At 40.6% G+C, this 14,345-nt stretch overlaps 1 protein-coding gene across 3 annotated transcripts in view; it reads right to left on the reverse strand.

The window, feature by feature from the left end:
• Nucleotides 1-14,345, reverse strand: part of ITGBL1 (integrin subunit beta like 1) — a 221,731-nt gene that overhangs the window by 179,523 nt on the left and 27,863 nt on the right. The gene's annotated exons all lie outside the window — the stretch shown is intronic.

Genomic DNA, 14,345 nt, shown 5'->3' on the forward strand with positions numbered 1-14,345 from the left:
GCATCGGCAGGCGGACTCTCAACCACTGCGCCACCAGGGAAGCCCAGTAAAGACCTTTTTAATCCTCTTCCACCTCCCCAACCTGGGCTCACCCTATGTGAGGGAGGCCCTTCCTATGACTTGAGAAGTACCAAAAACTATTTGCTTGAAAAAAATCTTCCCTCTGTTACTTCTTTCTATCAAAAAATACTGTGTTCCCAGAAGACCCCTATACACATAGCAACAGCGCTGTTGAAGGAACAGCACCCATACACAGATTAAGCCCTGAGGATCCTTGAGATGATGGGATAAGGACAGGTATGTTTCGACAAGAAGACTCTAGGTTGGGAAAAGAAAATCAAGCCTGAGGAAGAGGTAACTATGGTATGTCTGCTGGGATAGAGACTGGGTGTTATCTGTGTGGGGGTCTGGCAGCAAAGGTGGGCTATTTCATGGTTATGCCAATGGCAAGCTCAGTTGCTAATATTCCCATCCCTTCAATATCACACATTTCCAAGTAATGGACACCAGGGGTTTGGGGCTCAGTCATCATTCCTGTTACTTATTCCTGTTTTTTGGCAGAATTTTTCACGTTTGTCTGTATGCATACAGACTTTTCCCACAGTTGACAACAGAGGAGACATACAATACTGGTTGTGGTTTTTCAAACTTGATTTTATATTTTATGAAATCTTCATACTTATCATTTCAATGACTTAAATTATCATATTAATTTGATGTGCTATCATGTATTTTATACTACTGGATAAATAATTTGCCTATGACTTTTTGCTTTTATAGGCATCAATGCATTAAGCATCTTCATGTATATAGCATTTTCCTTCCCCTGGGTTATCTCCTTAGGATAAATTTCTAGAAGAGAGCTTATTGTCTCTAAGGTTAGAACTTAGAAAAAGTGAAAAAAGGAAAAGTGAATATGAAGCATATGTAATATAATAACATAAAACATAACATAGAATATTAATATATTATATTTGTATAGAGGTGAGTATATATATAGGGGTGTGTGTGTATATATATATATATATATATATATATATATACATATATATATATATATAAAGAGAGTTGTATAGTTATATATTCTGATTGAAGTGTTATAATTTTTAGCCCCTTTCAAATTTTTACTAGAAAAATTATACTCATAACTTTTAAAAACTGCCACTTATTAACCAAGGAGTCAAACAAAATCTGAGGAATAAGTAAACAGTCACCCAAAGTTCAGTGCTATCGTCTATTTAAAACTTGGCAAATTTCACCTGAAACATGAGCTCATTTTGAGACTTTGAGAGGAAGCCACATAAGCTCTCTGGGTTTCAATTTTCTCAATTAAAACAAAACAAAACAGGAATCTCCAAACCCCCTGCTTGCTTCTTGGCTCTCCATTTGTACGCATTATTATTTCATGACTACCCAATACACACACACCGCATACTATGTCTTGTCACAATTGATGGCAGATAAACACTATGTCCCCCCAAAATGGCTGAGTAGTGGGATATTTAGATAAATGATACTGATAGGACAAACCTAAATATGTGCTCTTGGGTTAAGTACAAGGAAATATCATTAGTTAAAACATCTGTATGAATCTAACCTGGCACATCTCTTAAATGGATCTGAGGTTAGAAACCAGCAACAGATAGCAACATGCTTTGCACAAAGCCAATTTCTATATAACCTTAAAACTCTGAAAGGTCCCCAAAGAAGAAAAATCAGATAGGCTCTTAGCCAGGGTTGTCCTCAAGACAGATGAAGCTAATAGACTAGTGTCAAAGAAAGAAGATGAGATTGCTGTTCCCTGGGCTTCAGTCCCCCAGGTGCAAGGACATTTTGCCATCAGGCATGTAAAATAAATCTTTGGGTGACTGGGAGGACAGATGTGGAAAATACACTGGCAGGATGAACAGGTGATGAAGACCCAGCTCACATATCACTCAGGAGAACAGTCGTGTGGCTGAAGCCTATCCTGGGTGCAGGTGTCATTTCCCACCCGCAGATCAGAGCCACTCCGGTCCAAGTAAGAGAACGCAGAATGTACGTTTCAGTCAAAGACTCTCAGGACACAATTTACTGCAACATTGAGCATCATAATAAAGAGTACAGGACATGAGGCATATTAAAATGATTTAATGCGAAATAGCTGCAATTTTTTTTTCCCCAAAAAGTAATTGAAACATGCTGTCTTCTTAAAGTTTGCCCAGCCTTCATTAGGGTCATTATCCTTCATCAAATCACTGGGAGAGAGGATAAAAGATCAAAAAGCAAACAGTGCTGTTTTTGCTAGGGAAGGAAGTTAGAGAATTCAAATAGCCCTTTATTTATGAACTACTGGAGGCTTTCTTAGCTCTAAACAGAAACTCCTATGAGCAAAATTTTGAAAATGCTTAGCATGACTTGAAATCTGCTCATTCAACAAAACCTGTCATTTCCATCTCCCTGACACCCATTCACCTATTTATTTTTTGATATTTAGTTATTTGTGCATCTACTATGTGCTTAGCAATCCCAGAAACCTTGGGATTTACTCCCAGAAAATGCCTTTATAGAGAGATTGTTTAATACTGTTAAATGCATTTATACCCTAGGCAGCTTGAAGCATCTCCATTTAAATTTGGAGGGTGAAAGGGTTCAGGATTATTAGAAAAGCAATGCAAAGAGAATGAAAGAATTAATATTCGGCTTCTGAAACTCAAAAGAGGATTGTACAGCAAGACAATACACTTGAAAGCCAGGATCTTAGAAGAGATTTTCTAAATTCCTTTGGTGGCTACATTTTAACCTATCACCCGCTGGGACTGCTGAATTAAATCCTGGTGTTTTACTAAATGGACTTCCCAGGAGCACCGAAGGGGAAGTAAAGGAAAAGTTTATCCTTTCAAGCTCTAAGGAATTCTGGTGAAAGAAAGACAAAGAAAAGAGGGACCAGAGAAAAGAAGGCAGAGGAAGCAGATCTGATCCGTAGGGGGAATTCTGACAACCCCTCTCAGGAAATTCCTGGTAACACTGCCAGCCCTAGCCTCCTTTCTGACTAACAGAAGTGGCCTCAGGAAACCTGAACAGGAAATTAGTATCCACTGTAAATTACAAAGAGGCCCTAAAAACTGCAATAAAGTGTGTCAGCTCCATTGAGTCAAATCTGGACTCTAAATGCAACCCCATTTATTCCATTCCTCTCTTCTCCCAAAATAGCAAAATCGCCTCCTAACTGAATAAGGGTCAAGCATGACCACAAGTACAGTCATATATTTGAAGCAGTTGAACTTGGCAAAGAGGGTGCTACTTACACTCCAGATTTTCCCGTAAGAAAACTTTCATCCAGGGGACTCAGAATTTGTCACCTTAGAATTCAGCTTAAACCAAGTGAAATATTTAAAATCATCAAAGGAATGCGTGGCAGAAGAAAGTGGCCATGGATGATGGAAGAAAAGTTGCCAGAATTCATTTGGAGACATGGACCCTCTGCTATCATTTGTCTAACCTTAAAAAAATATCTTGCAACATTAACAATCCAAATTCAATGTCACAGCTTGTACCTGTTTATATAAACTTCCTCTTGATGAGAAAGCCAAAAGGTGGGTCAATTTCGAAGCTATCAGCTTTATAAGGTAAATTGTGGCCGAGACAGGGAAGGTAAGATGATCTAAAAGGATGATCAGAAGGACAGCTTGGCCCTAATCAGCTCCGCCATCTGTTGACCTAGAAGAGGAGAAAACGTCTGCAAAGGAGACCCATGAACTTTATTCACAATCTTTCATCAGAGACAGAGAAACAGACAGAGCTTCCTTAACGACAAAATTCAAACACATTTAACTCACAGTGGTTTACCTAATTATAAGTTGGAGGTATATAAGCACTTACAAATGATAGAGCAGAAAAGTCATTAGAACCTTCAAAAAATCATTTTATAGAATTTCCAGCCAAATGGTTTACCCAGCAACAGAAAGATCTCACATATGCAATACACTAGTATACCAGTTATTAACAGTGGAGCCAGTATGAAGAAGAAATTTGAGAAGTCTTTACTAAACGTCAGGAAACGTCTTTGGCTTTGGGGCAACGCTGGTGCTGGGAATACCAAGGGATTCCCAGCTCATCGACAGAAAAGCATGTTATTCAGTGATGATTTCTCTAATGACCAAGAAACTCTGCTCTCTTTCTCTGCAAATCTGTCACTAAAATCTGAAGCGAGAAGATAAACAGAGCCAGAGCTACCGCGTTTGACTTGGCCCACGCTTGTTGGGCTTGGCATATTTCGTCAATACGTTGATTTGTAGTCTAGCCTCTTCTCTGTACTCATTTGTAATTTCTCACCCCTCTGAAGTTATCACACCCCAAGGATACAAATCCCTCTCATTCTTCAAGACCCAGCTCAGAGGCACCACCTCCCACCTGATAATCCCAGGCAGAATTAATGGCTTCTCACACAGTACATGAAGGGCCAATTACTCACCCCTCTGCTTATAGTAGTATTATTTTAATCAGTCTTGGCTTCAGGGTTGGACAATTCTTTTTTGCTTATGAGAACTCTGTGTGTAATAGCTGCCCATTAAGTGTGTCTTAGCTCAGGCTACTATAAGAAATACCATAGACCGGGTGGCTCAGACAACAGACATTGAGATTTCTCACAGCTCTGGAGGTCAGGGAGTCCAAGATCAAGGTGCTGGCAGCCTTGGTTCTTGGGGAGGGCCCTCTTTCTGGCTTGCAAACAGCTGCCTTCTCACTGCATCCTCACATGGCGAAGAAGGAAAGAGCTCTGGTGTCTCTTCCTCTTCTTATAAGGGCACTAATCCCACCATGGTGGATCTACTCTCCTGACCTCATCTAAACCTAATCACCTCCCAAAGGTCCCACTCCCTAATACCATCATACCAGAGGCTGGAGTTTCAACATATGAATTGGGGGACGGGGCAGCGGGGTTAGGGGAGTGGGGGACACAAACTTTCAGCCCATCAGGAAGTCTGTTTATTTACCCTTATTGAATGTTTCCATCATTGCAAGTAAGCTCTTGAAACAAAGTCTAAAATGAAAACATTTTGTTTTTCACTTGTTCTAAAAGCTAGCAATTCTCACACCAAGACCTTTAGTCCACCTCTCAATGGTTTCTATTTTTTCACCAGTGAGTCAGACAAACTGAATGCTATTTTATCCATGTGCATCAATGTTTTGGTGTCCTTGATGTCAGTGACCTCATCTCTAGCAGTACATTTAGGCTTTTTCCTCTAGTGTGAAACAAAATAAAACAAAAGTTTACTCTCTTCCTTCAGAAGGGATCTTACCAAATGCTACTCTAACATTATTTCCACTCACGCTTTTCAGAAAACGAATCTTTCTGCTGCAGATCTGACGATGCAGGCTTGCATTTACAAAGAATTATTCTCCAAATGGTCATTCAAGTGTGACATTTTTCATTTAAATATGATCCAATTTTTGTCAATCCCTATGATATGTCACCTTACATTATTTCATTTAAGCTTCACAAGAGAGATGATTCTCATTCTTCCTATGAAACAGACTCAGAAGAGGTGAAATAACCCGTTCGGTGTTGCACAGCCAATTCAAGACAGACAAGATTCTATCTATCCAATATTTTTAACCCTGAAGCCCATATATATTCAACTACATCATCTGGTCTTTGCAAGCCATCTGCCAAAGTATTGAAGGGAAACTAAAACACACTGAGCACCTCCTATACGCCACATGCTAACAGAGAAACAGTAAGTGTTCCATAAAAATTTAATGGATGGGGGCTTCCCTGGTGGTGCAGCGTTTAAGAATCTGCCTGTCAATGCAGGGGACACGGGTTCGAGCCCTGGTCCAGGAAGATCCCACATGCCACGGAGCAAGAAAGCCCGTGCACCACAACTGCTGAGCCTGTGCTCTAGAGCCCACGAACCACAGCTACTGAGCCCACGCGCTGCAACTACTGAATCCCACACGCCTAGAGCCTGTGCTCCACAAGAGAAGCCTACGCACCGTGAGGAAGAGTAGCCCCTGCTCGCCACAACTAGAGAAAGCGGGTGCACAGCAATGATGACAAAACACGGCCAAAAAAAAAATTTAATGGATGCGAGTTGGAAAAAAAAAACCTATCATTGCAAAGCTGTATAGAGTTTATATCTCAAAAGAAGAAGAATTTGATCCCTACTTTGGAACATGAGTTTTGTTTGTTGAACGTCTCTAATCTCATTGATTATCACCCCCCAAAACATCCTGTAACAGAGATTAATAGTTACTGCTATTGTCAGAACACATTAGTGCTGATCTCTGATCTCAGGATGATGTCCTGAGAATTCCATGAATAATATATAGGATACCTAGCACAGTGCCTGGGCACACAGTATATACTGAGTAAATAGCACTTTCTATTAAGTTGTCCTATTCTTCAGTTTATAGGCAAGGATAGTTGTCAGGCAGGTTTAGTAGCTTTTACATCCTGACACAGCTCTCACAAGGTAGAGTTAAGAGTCAGCTCAAGTCTTCCTGGTTCCAAAGCCTGTGACCTGGAATCTCCCCCCATGACCATTCCTGAAGGCATCCCACTTTTACAATCGACACGGGAAAACTAAGCAGCCATATATCCTTAACCTACTTAAAAGTAAAGGAATGAACTCTGAAATGCCATCTACTCTTTTCAGTCAGGATATAGAGTCAGTTCAATGTGTATGTCAAGCTAAAAACCATACTCCCTTTAATATGACAACGAAGAATGAGCAGATTACTCTGAAAAGACCATGACTTCTAATTCGAAAAGCCACTGCTCTCGTGACTCTGGCCTCTTCTGGAATCACGCTCTCCCCCAAATGCCAATGCAAGGACTGGCTCCTTGGTTTGAAAGGCATGGCTGGTGTCATCCAGACATCCTTTGGGAAATATCAATATCAATATCTCCACTTACTGGGGCCCCAATTTCCTTCTCTGTGTCCCCTCTCCCATCACAGTGAAGGCCCACTGTGTTGATCTCCCCCCTGAACCCCAGGATTTCCATCATCACCACCTCCTAGGCCCCAACCTTTCTGCACAGCTGTATGCAGCCCTCCTTCTGTGACAACTACACACTGAACATGCACCTGGCTAACTTTCTATCTATCTTCCTAGGCACCAGTGGACTTAGGGAGGGTTAACCCTTCTTTCTGACCTGAATAATCTGTAAGGAAATACATTTTATAAGCTGAGATTGGATATATTTCTATGAGCTCCCCACATTCATTTCCTTGAAAAGTAAACGAATTCCTTACTTTAGGCCATTGCTTTGCCAATACGTCTGATCTTGACAATTACTTGGAACACTGATGAAAGACACACATCTATGAAATGTACTTCTCTAGAAGAGGGGCTTAGGAAGCCGATGACAGGAAGCCATCACAGCTAATTCTTACCATAACCCAAGCTGGGAAAACACACCAAAGTAATTTAATTATACATCAAATATATTTTAAAATAAATTTTTGCCAATACAATTATAATTGCCAATTTTATCCATATTTTCACTGTCAACTTTTCAACAATTACAACCATATTTTTAAAGCATCCTAATTTTGTTTTTTCAGTGACGTTGAGGTAAACCTCCAGTCCAGGCCTTTCTTTCAGCCAGAGCATTGGTAATGGGGCAGGTTAGGTATTATTTTAGGCCACAGTACAGGACATGCTGTTATCTACAGGCTCCATATAATTTCCTGTGCTCCTCAAACGTCTCCCAGCAACTGCCCTGACATGGCTCAAAATTAGCTTGAGCAATCTGACAGGATCATAACACCTGCCTTGGAGCTATAACTACACATTTCTCTTGTGAACTCTGATGTGCTTGAGTAATATGCTAAATCTGGGATTTATTTTTACCTAAGAAAGATATAGAAACAAAAAACAAGATAGGTCATTAAAATCACTGGGAGTACCTAGGAGCCACAAAACAAGTTCAAGGTTTATGAAGAAATATTATTTAAAAAAATTTATTGTAAAATATGGCCCCTAAGAATGTATTTTAGTAGCTCTTCACGTAGTTTTAGATTTTTTTCCCCATTTGGTTGATGCAATTTCGAAAGCATTAAAAAAAAAAAAGCTGACACTTGAAAGCTACAGTATAGTCATTTTCTTGTGTGTAACACTAACCTAAGTAAAGTATGGAACACCGGATGTGTGTTTATTCCCCTTACGGTGCTAAACATGCATCAACTGAATAAATGAATAGTAATGTAGCCATTGAGAACAGCAATAGCAAGAATGATTAAAATTATCATTAGAGTTTAGCTTCCGGGAAGATGGCGGAAGAGTAAGACGCAGAGATCACCTTGCTCCCCACAGATACACCAGAAATACATCTACACGTGGAACAACTCCTACAGAACACCTACTGAACGCTGGCAGAAGACATCAGACCTCCCAAAAGGCAAGAAACTCCCCCACATACCTGGGTAGGGCAAAAGAAAAAAGAATAAACAGAGACAAAAGAATAGGTACGGTACCTGCACCAGCGGGAGGGAGCCGTGAAGGATGAAAGGTTTCCACACACCAGAAGCCTCTTTGCGGGCGGAGACTGCGGGTGGCGGAGGTGGGGAAGCTTCGGAGCCGCGGAGGACAGCGCAGCCACAGGGGTGCGGCGGACAAAGCGGGGAGATTCCCGCACAGAGGATCAGGGCCGACCGGCACTCACCAGCCCGAGAGGCTTGTCTGCTGACCCGCCGGGCCGGGCGGGGCTGGGAGCTGAGGCTCGGGCTTCGGTCGGAGCGCAGGGAGAGGACTGGGGTTGGCGGCGTGAACACAGCCTGCAGGGGGTTAGTGCGCCACGGCTGGCCGGGAGGGAGTCCAGGGGAAAGTCTGGACCTGCCAAAGAGGCAAGACACGTTTTCTTCCCTCTTTGTTTCCTGGTACAGGAGGAGAGGGGATTAAGAGCGCTGCTTAAAGGAGCTCCAGAGACGGGTGCGAGCTGCGGCTAAAAACGCAGACCCCAGAGACGTGCATGAGATGCTAAGGTTGCTGCTGCCGCCCCCAAGAAGCCTGTGTGCGAGCACAGGTCAGTATCCACAACCCCCTTCTGGGGAGCCTGTGCAGCCCGCCACTGCCAGGGTCCCAGGATCCAGGGACAACTTCCTTCTGCTGCCGCAGGCCCGCCCCGCACTCCGTGCCCCGCCCTCCCCCCCCGGACTGAATGAGCCAGAGCCCCCGAATCAGCGGCTCCTTTAATCCCATCCTGTCTGAGCGAAGGACAGACACCCTCCAGCGACCTACACGCAGAGGCGGGGCCAAATCCAAAGCTGAGCCCCTGGGAGCTGTGAGAACAAAGAAGAGAAAGGGAAATCTCTCCCAGCAGCTTCAGAAGCAGCGGATTAAAGCTCCACAATCAACCTGATGTACCCTTCATCTCTGGAATACATGAATAGAAAACGAATCATCCCAAATTGAGGAGGTGGACTTTGAGAGCAAGATGTATGATTTTTAACCCTTTTCCTCTTTTTGTGAGTGTGTATGTGTATGCTTCTGTGTGAGATTTTGTCTGTATAGCTTTGCTTCCACCATTTGTCCTAGGGTTCTATCCGTCCGGTTTTTTTTTTCTCTTCATAATTATTTTTTTATTTTAATAACGTTATTATATTTTATCTTACTTTATCTTCTTTACTTTATTTTATTTTACTTTATCTTCTTTCTTTCTTTTTTCCTTCCTTCCCTCCTTCCTTCCTGCCTTCCTCCCTCCCTCCCTCGTTTCTTTTCTTTCTTTCTTTCTTTCTATCTTTCTTTCTTTCTTTCTACTTCTACTAATTCTTTCTTTCTACTTTTTCTCCCTTTTATTCTGAGCCATGTGGATGAAAGGCTCTTGGTGCTGCAGCCAGGAGTCAGTGCTGTGCCTCTGACGTGGGAGAGCCAACTTCAGGACACTGGTCCACAAGAGACCTCCCAACTCCACATAATATCAAACAGCAAAAATCTCCAAGAGAGCTCCGTCTCAACACCAGCACCCAGCTTCATTCTACAACCAGCAAGCTACAGAACTGGCCATCCTATGCCAAACTACTAGCAAGACAGGAACACAACCCCACCCATTGGCAGAGAGGCTGCCTAAAATCATAATAAGTCCACAGACACCCCAAAACACACCACCAGACATGGACCTGCCCACCAGAAAGACAAGATCCAGCCTCATCCACCTGAACACAGGCACTAGTCCCCTCCACCAGGAAGCCTACACAACCCACTGAACAAACCTTAGCCACTGGGGAAAGACACCAAAAACAATGGGAACTACGAACCTGCAGCCTGCAAAAAGAAGACCCCAAACACAGTAAGATAAGCAAAATGAGAAGACAGAAAAACACACAGCAGATGAAGGAGCAAGATAAAAACCCACCAGACCTAACAAATGAAGAGGAAATAGGCAGTCTACCTGAAAAAGAATTCAGAATAATGATAGTAAAGATGATCCAAAATCTTGGAAATAGAATGGAGAAAATGCAAGAAGCAGTTAACAAGGACCTAGAAGAAATAAAGATGAAACAGACAATGATGAACAACACAATAAATGAAATGAAAAATACTCTAGATGGGATCAATAGCAGAATAAATGAGGCAGAAGAACGGATAAGTGACCTGGAAGATAAAATAGTGGAAATAACTACTGCAGAGCAGAATAAAGAAAAAAGAATGAAAAGAACTGAGGACAGTCTCAGAGACCTCTGGGACAACATTAAACGCACCAACATTCGAATTATAGGGGTTCCAGAAGAAGAAGAGAAAAAGAAAGGGACTGAGAAAATATTTGAAGAGATTATAGTTGAAAACTTCCCTAATATGGGAAAGGAAATAGTTAATCAAGTCCAGGAAGCACAGAGAGTCCCATACAGGATAAATTCAAGGAGAAATACGCCAAGACACATATTAATCAAACTGTCAAAAACTAAATACAAAGAAAGCATATTAAAAGCAGCAAGGGAAAAACAACAAATAACACACAAGGGAATCCCCATAAGGTTAACAGCTGATCTCTCAGCAGAAACTCTACAAGCCAGAAGGGAGTGGCAGGACATACTGAAAGTGATGAAGGAGAAAAACCTGCAACCAAGATTACTCTACCCAGCAAGGATCTCATTCAGATTTGATGGAGAAATTAAAACCTTTACAGACAAGCAAAAGCTGAGAGAGTTCAGCACCAGAAACCAGCTCTACAACAACTGCTAAAGGAACTTCTCTAGGCAAGAAAAACTAGAGAAGGAAAAGACCTACAATAACAAATCCAAAAAAATTAAGAAAATGGGAATAGGAACATACATATCGATAATTACCTTAAATGTAAATGGACTAAGTGCTCCCACCGAAAGACACAGATTGGCTGAATGGATACAAAAACCAGACCCATATATTAGCTGTCTACAAGAGACCCACTTCAGACCTAGAGACACATACAGACTGAAAGTGAGGAGATGCAAAAAGATATTCCATGCAAATGGAAATCAAAAGAAAGCTGGAGTAGCAATTCTCACATCAGACAAAATAGACTTTAAAATAAAGACAAGAAAAATAGACAAAGAAGGACACTACATAATGATCAAGGGATCAAGCCAAGAAGAAGATATAACAATTGTAAATATTTCTGCACCCAACATAGGAGCACCTCAATACATAAGGCAAATACTAACAGCCATAAAAAGGGAAATCGACAGTAACACATTCATAGCTGGGGACTTTAACACCCTACTTTCAACAATGGACAGGTCATCCAAAATGAAAATAAATAAGGAAACACAAGCTTTAAATGATACATTAAACAAGATGGGCTTAATTGATATCTATAGGACATTCCATCCAAAAACAACAGAATACACGTTTTTCTCAAGTGCTCATGGAACATTCTCCAGGATAGATCATATCTTGGGTCACAAATCAAGCCTTGGTAAATTTAAGAAAATTGAAATTGTATCAAGTATCTTTTCCGACCACAACGCCATGAGACTAGATATCAATTATAGGAAAAGAGCTGTAAAAAATACAAACACATGGAGGCTAAACAATACACTACTTAATAACGAAGTGATCACTGAAGAAATCAAAGAGGAAATTAAAAAATACCTAGAAACAAATGACAATGGAGATACAACGACCCAAAACCTATGGGATGCAGCAAAAGCAGTTCTAAGAGGGAAGTTTACAGCAATACAATCCTACCTCAAGAAACAGGAAACTTCTCAAAAAAACAACCTAACCTTACACCTCAAGCAATTAGAGAAAGAAGAACCTAAAAAGCCCAAAGTTAGCAGAAGGAAAGAAATCATAAAAATCAGATCAGAAATAAATGAAAAACAAATTAAGGAAACGATAGCAAAGATCAATAAAACTAAAAGTTGGTTCTTTGAAAAAATAAACAAAATTGATAAACCATTAGCCAGACTCATCAAGAAAAAAAGGGAGAAGACTCAAATCAATAGAATTAGAAATGAAAAAGGAGAAGTAACAACTGACACTGCAGAAATACAAAAGATCATGAGAGATTACTACAAGCAACTCTATGCCAATAAAATGGACAACCTGGAAGAAATGGGCAAATTCTTAGAAATGTACAACCTACCAAGACTGAATCAGGAAGAAATAGAAAATATGAACAGACCAATCACAAGCACTGAAATTGAAACTGTGATTAAAAATCTTCCAACAAACAAAAGCCCAGGACCAGGTGGCTTCACAGGCGAATTCTATCAAACATTTAGAGAAGAGCTAACACCAATCCTTCTCAAACTCTTCCAAAATATAGCAGAGGGAGGAACACTCCCAAACTCATTGTATGAGGCCACCATCACCTTGATACCAAAACCAAACAAGAATATCACAAAGAAAGAAAACTACAGGCCAATATCACTGATGAAAATAGATACAAAAATCCTCAACAAAATACTAGCAAACAGAATCCAACAGCACATTAAACAGATCATACACCATGATCAAGTGGGGTTTATTCTAGGAATGCAAGGATTCTTCAATATAGGCAAATCAATCAACATGTTACACCATATTAACAAATTGAAGGAGAAAAACCATATGAGCATCTCAATAGATGCAGAGAAAGCTTTTGACAAAATTCAACACCCATTTATGATAAAAACCCTGCAGAAAGTAGGTGTAGAGGGAACTTTCCTCAATATAATAAAGGCCGTATATGACAAGCCCACAGCCAACATCATCCTCAATGGCGAAAAACTGAAAGCATTTCCACTAAGGTCAGGAACAAGACAAGGTTGCCCACTCTCACCACTCTTATTCAACATAGTTTTGGAAGTTTTAGCCACAGCAATCAGAGAAGAAAAGGAAATAAAAGGAATCCAAATCAGAAAAGAAGAAGTAAAGCTGTCACTGTTTGCAGATGACATGATACTATACATAGAGAATCCTAAAGATGCTACCAGAAAACTACTAGAGCTAATCAATGAATTTGGTAAAGTAGCAGGATACAAAATTAATGCACAGAAATCTCTGGCATTCCTATATACTAATGATGAAAAATCTGAAAGTGAAATCAAGAAAACACTCCCATTTACCATTGCAACAAAAAGAATAAAATATCTAGGAATAAACCTACCTAAGGAGACAAAAGACCTGTATGCAGAAAATTATAAGACACTGATGAAAGAAATTAAAGATGATACAAACAGATGGAGAGATATACCATGTTCTTGGATTGGAAGAATCAACATTGTGAAAATGACTCTACTTCCCAAAGCAATCTATAGATTCAATGCAATCCCTATCAAACTACCACTGGCATTTTTCACAGAACTAGAACAAAAAATTTCACAATTTGTATGGAAACACAAAAGACCCCGAATAGCCAAAGCAATCTTGAGAACAAAAAATGGAGCTGGAGGAATCAGGCTGCCTGACTTCAGACTATACTACAAAGCTACAGTAATCAAGACAGTATGGTACTGGCACAAAAACAGAAAGATAGATCAATGGAATAGGATAGAAAGCCCAGAGATAAACCCATGCACATATGGTCACCTTATCTTTGATAAAGGTGGCAGGAATATACAGTGGAGAAAGGACAGCCTCTTCAATAAGTGGTGCTGGGAAAATTGGATAGGTACATGTAAAAGTATGAGATTAGATCACTCCCTAACACCATACACAAAAATAAGCTCAAAATGGATTAAAGACCTAAATGTAAGGCCAGAAACTATCAAACTCTTAGAGGAAAACATAGGCAGAACACTCTATGACATAAATCACAGCAAGATCCTTCTTGACCCATCTCCTAGAGTAATGGAGATAAAAACAAAAATAAACAAATGGGACCTAATGAAACTTCAAAGCTTTTGCACAGCAAAGGAAACCATAAACAAGACCAAAAGACAGCCCTCAGAATGGGA

This window comes from Lipotes vexillifer, unplaced genomic scaffold (assembly GCF_000442215.2).
Source record: "Lipotes vexillifer unplaced genomic scaffold, Lipotes_vexillifer_v1.1 scaffold655, whole genome shotgun sequence".
In the NCBI taxonomy this organism is placed as follows: Eukaryota; Metazoa; Chordata; class Mammalia; order Artiodactyla; family Lipotidae; genus Lipotes; species Lipotes vexillifer.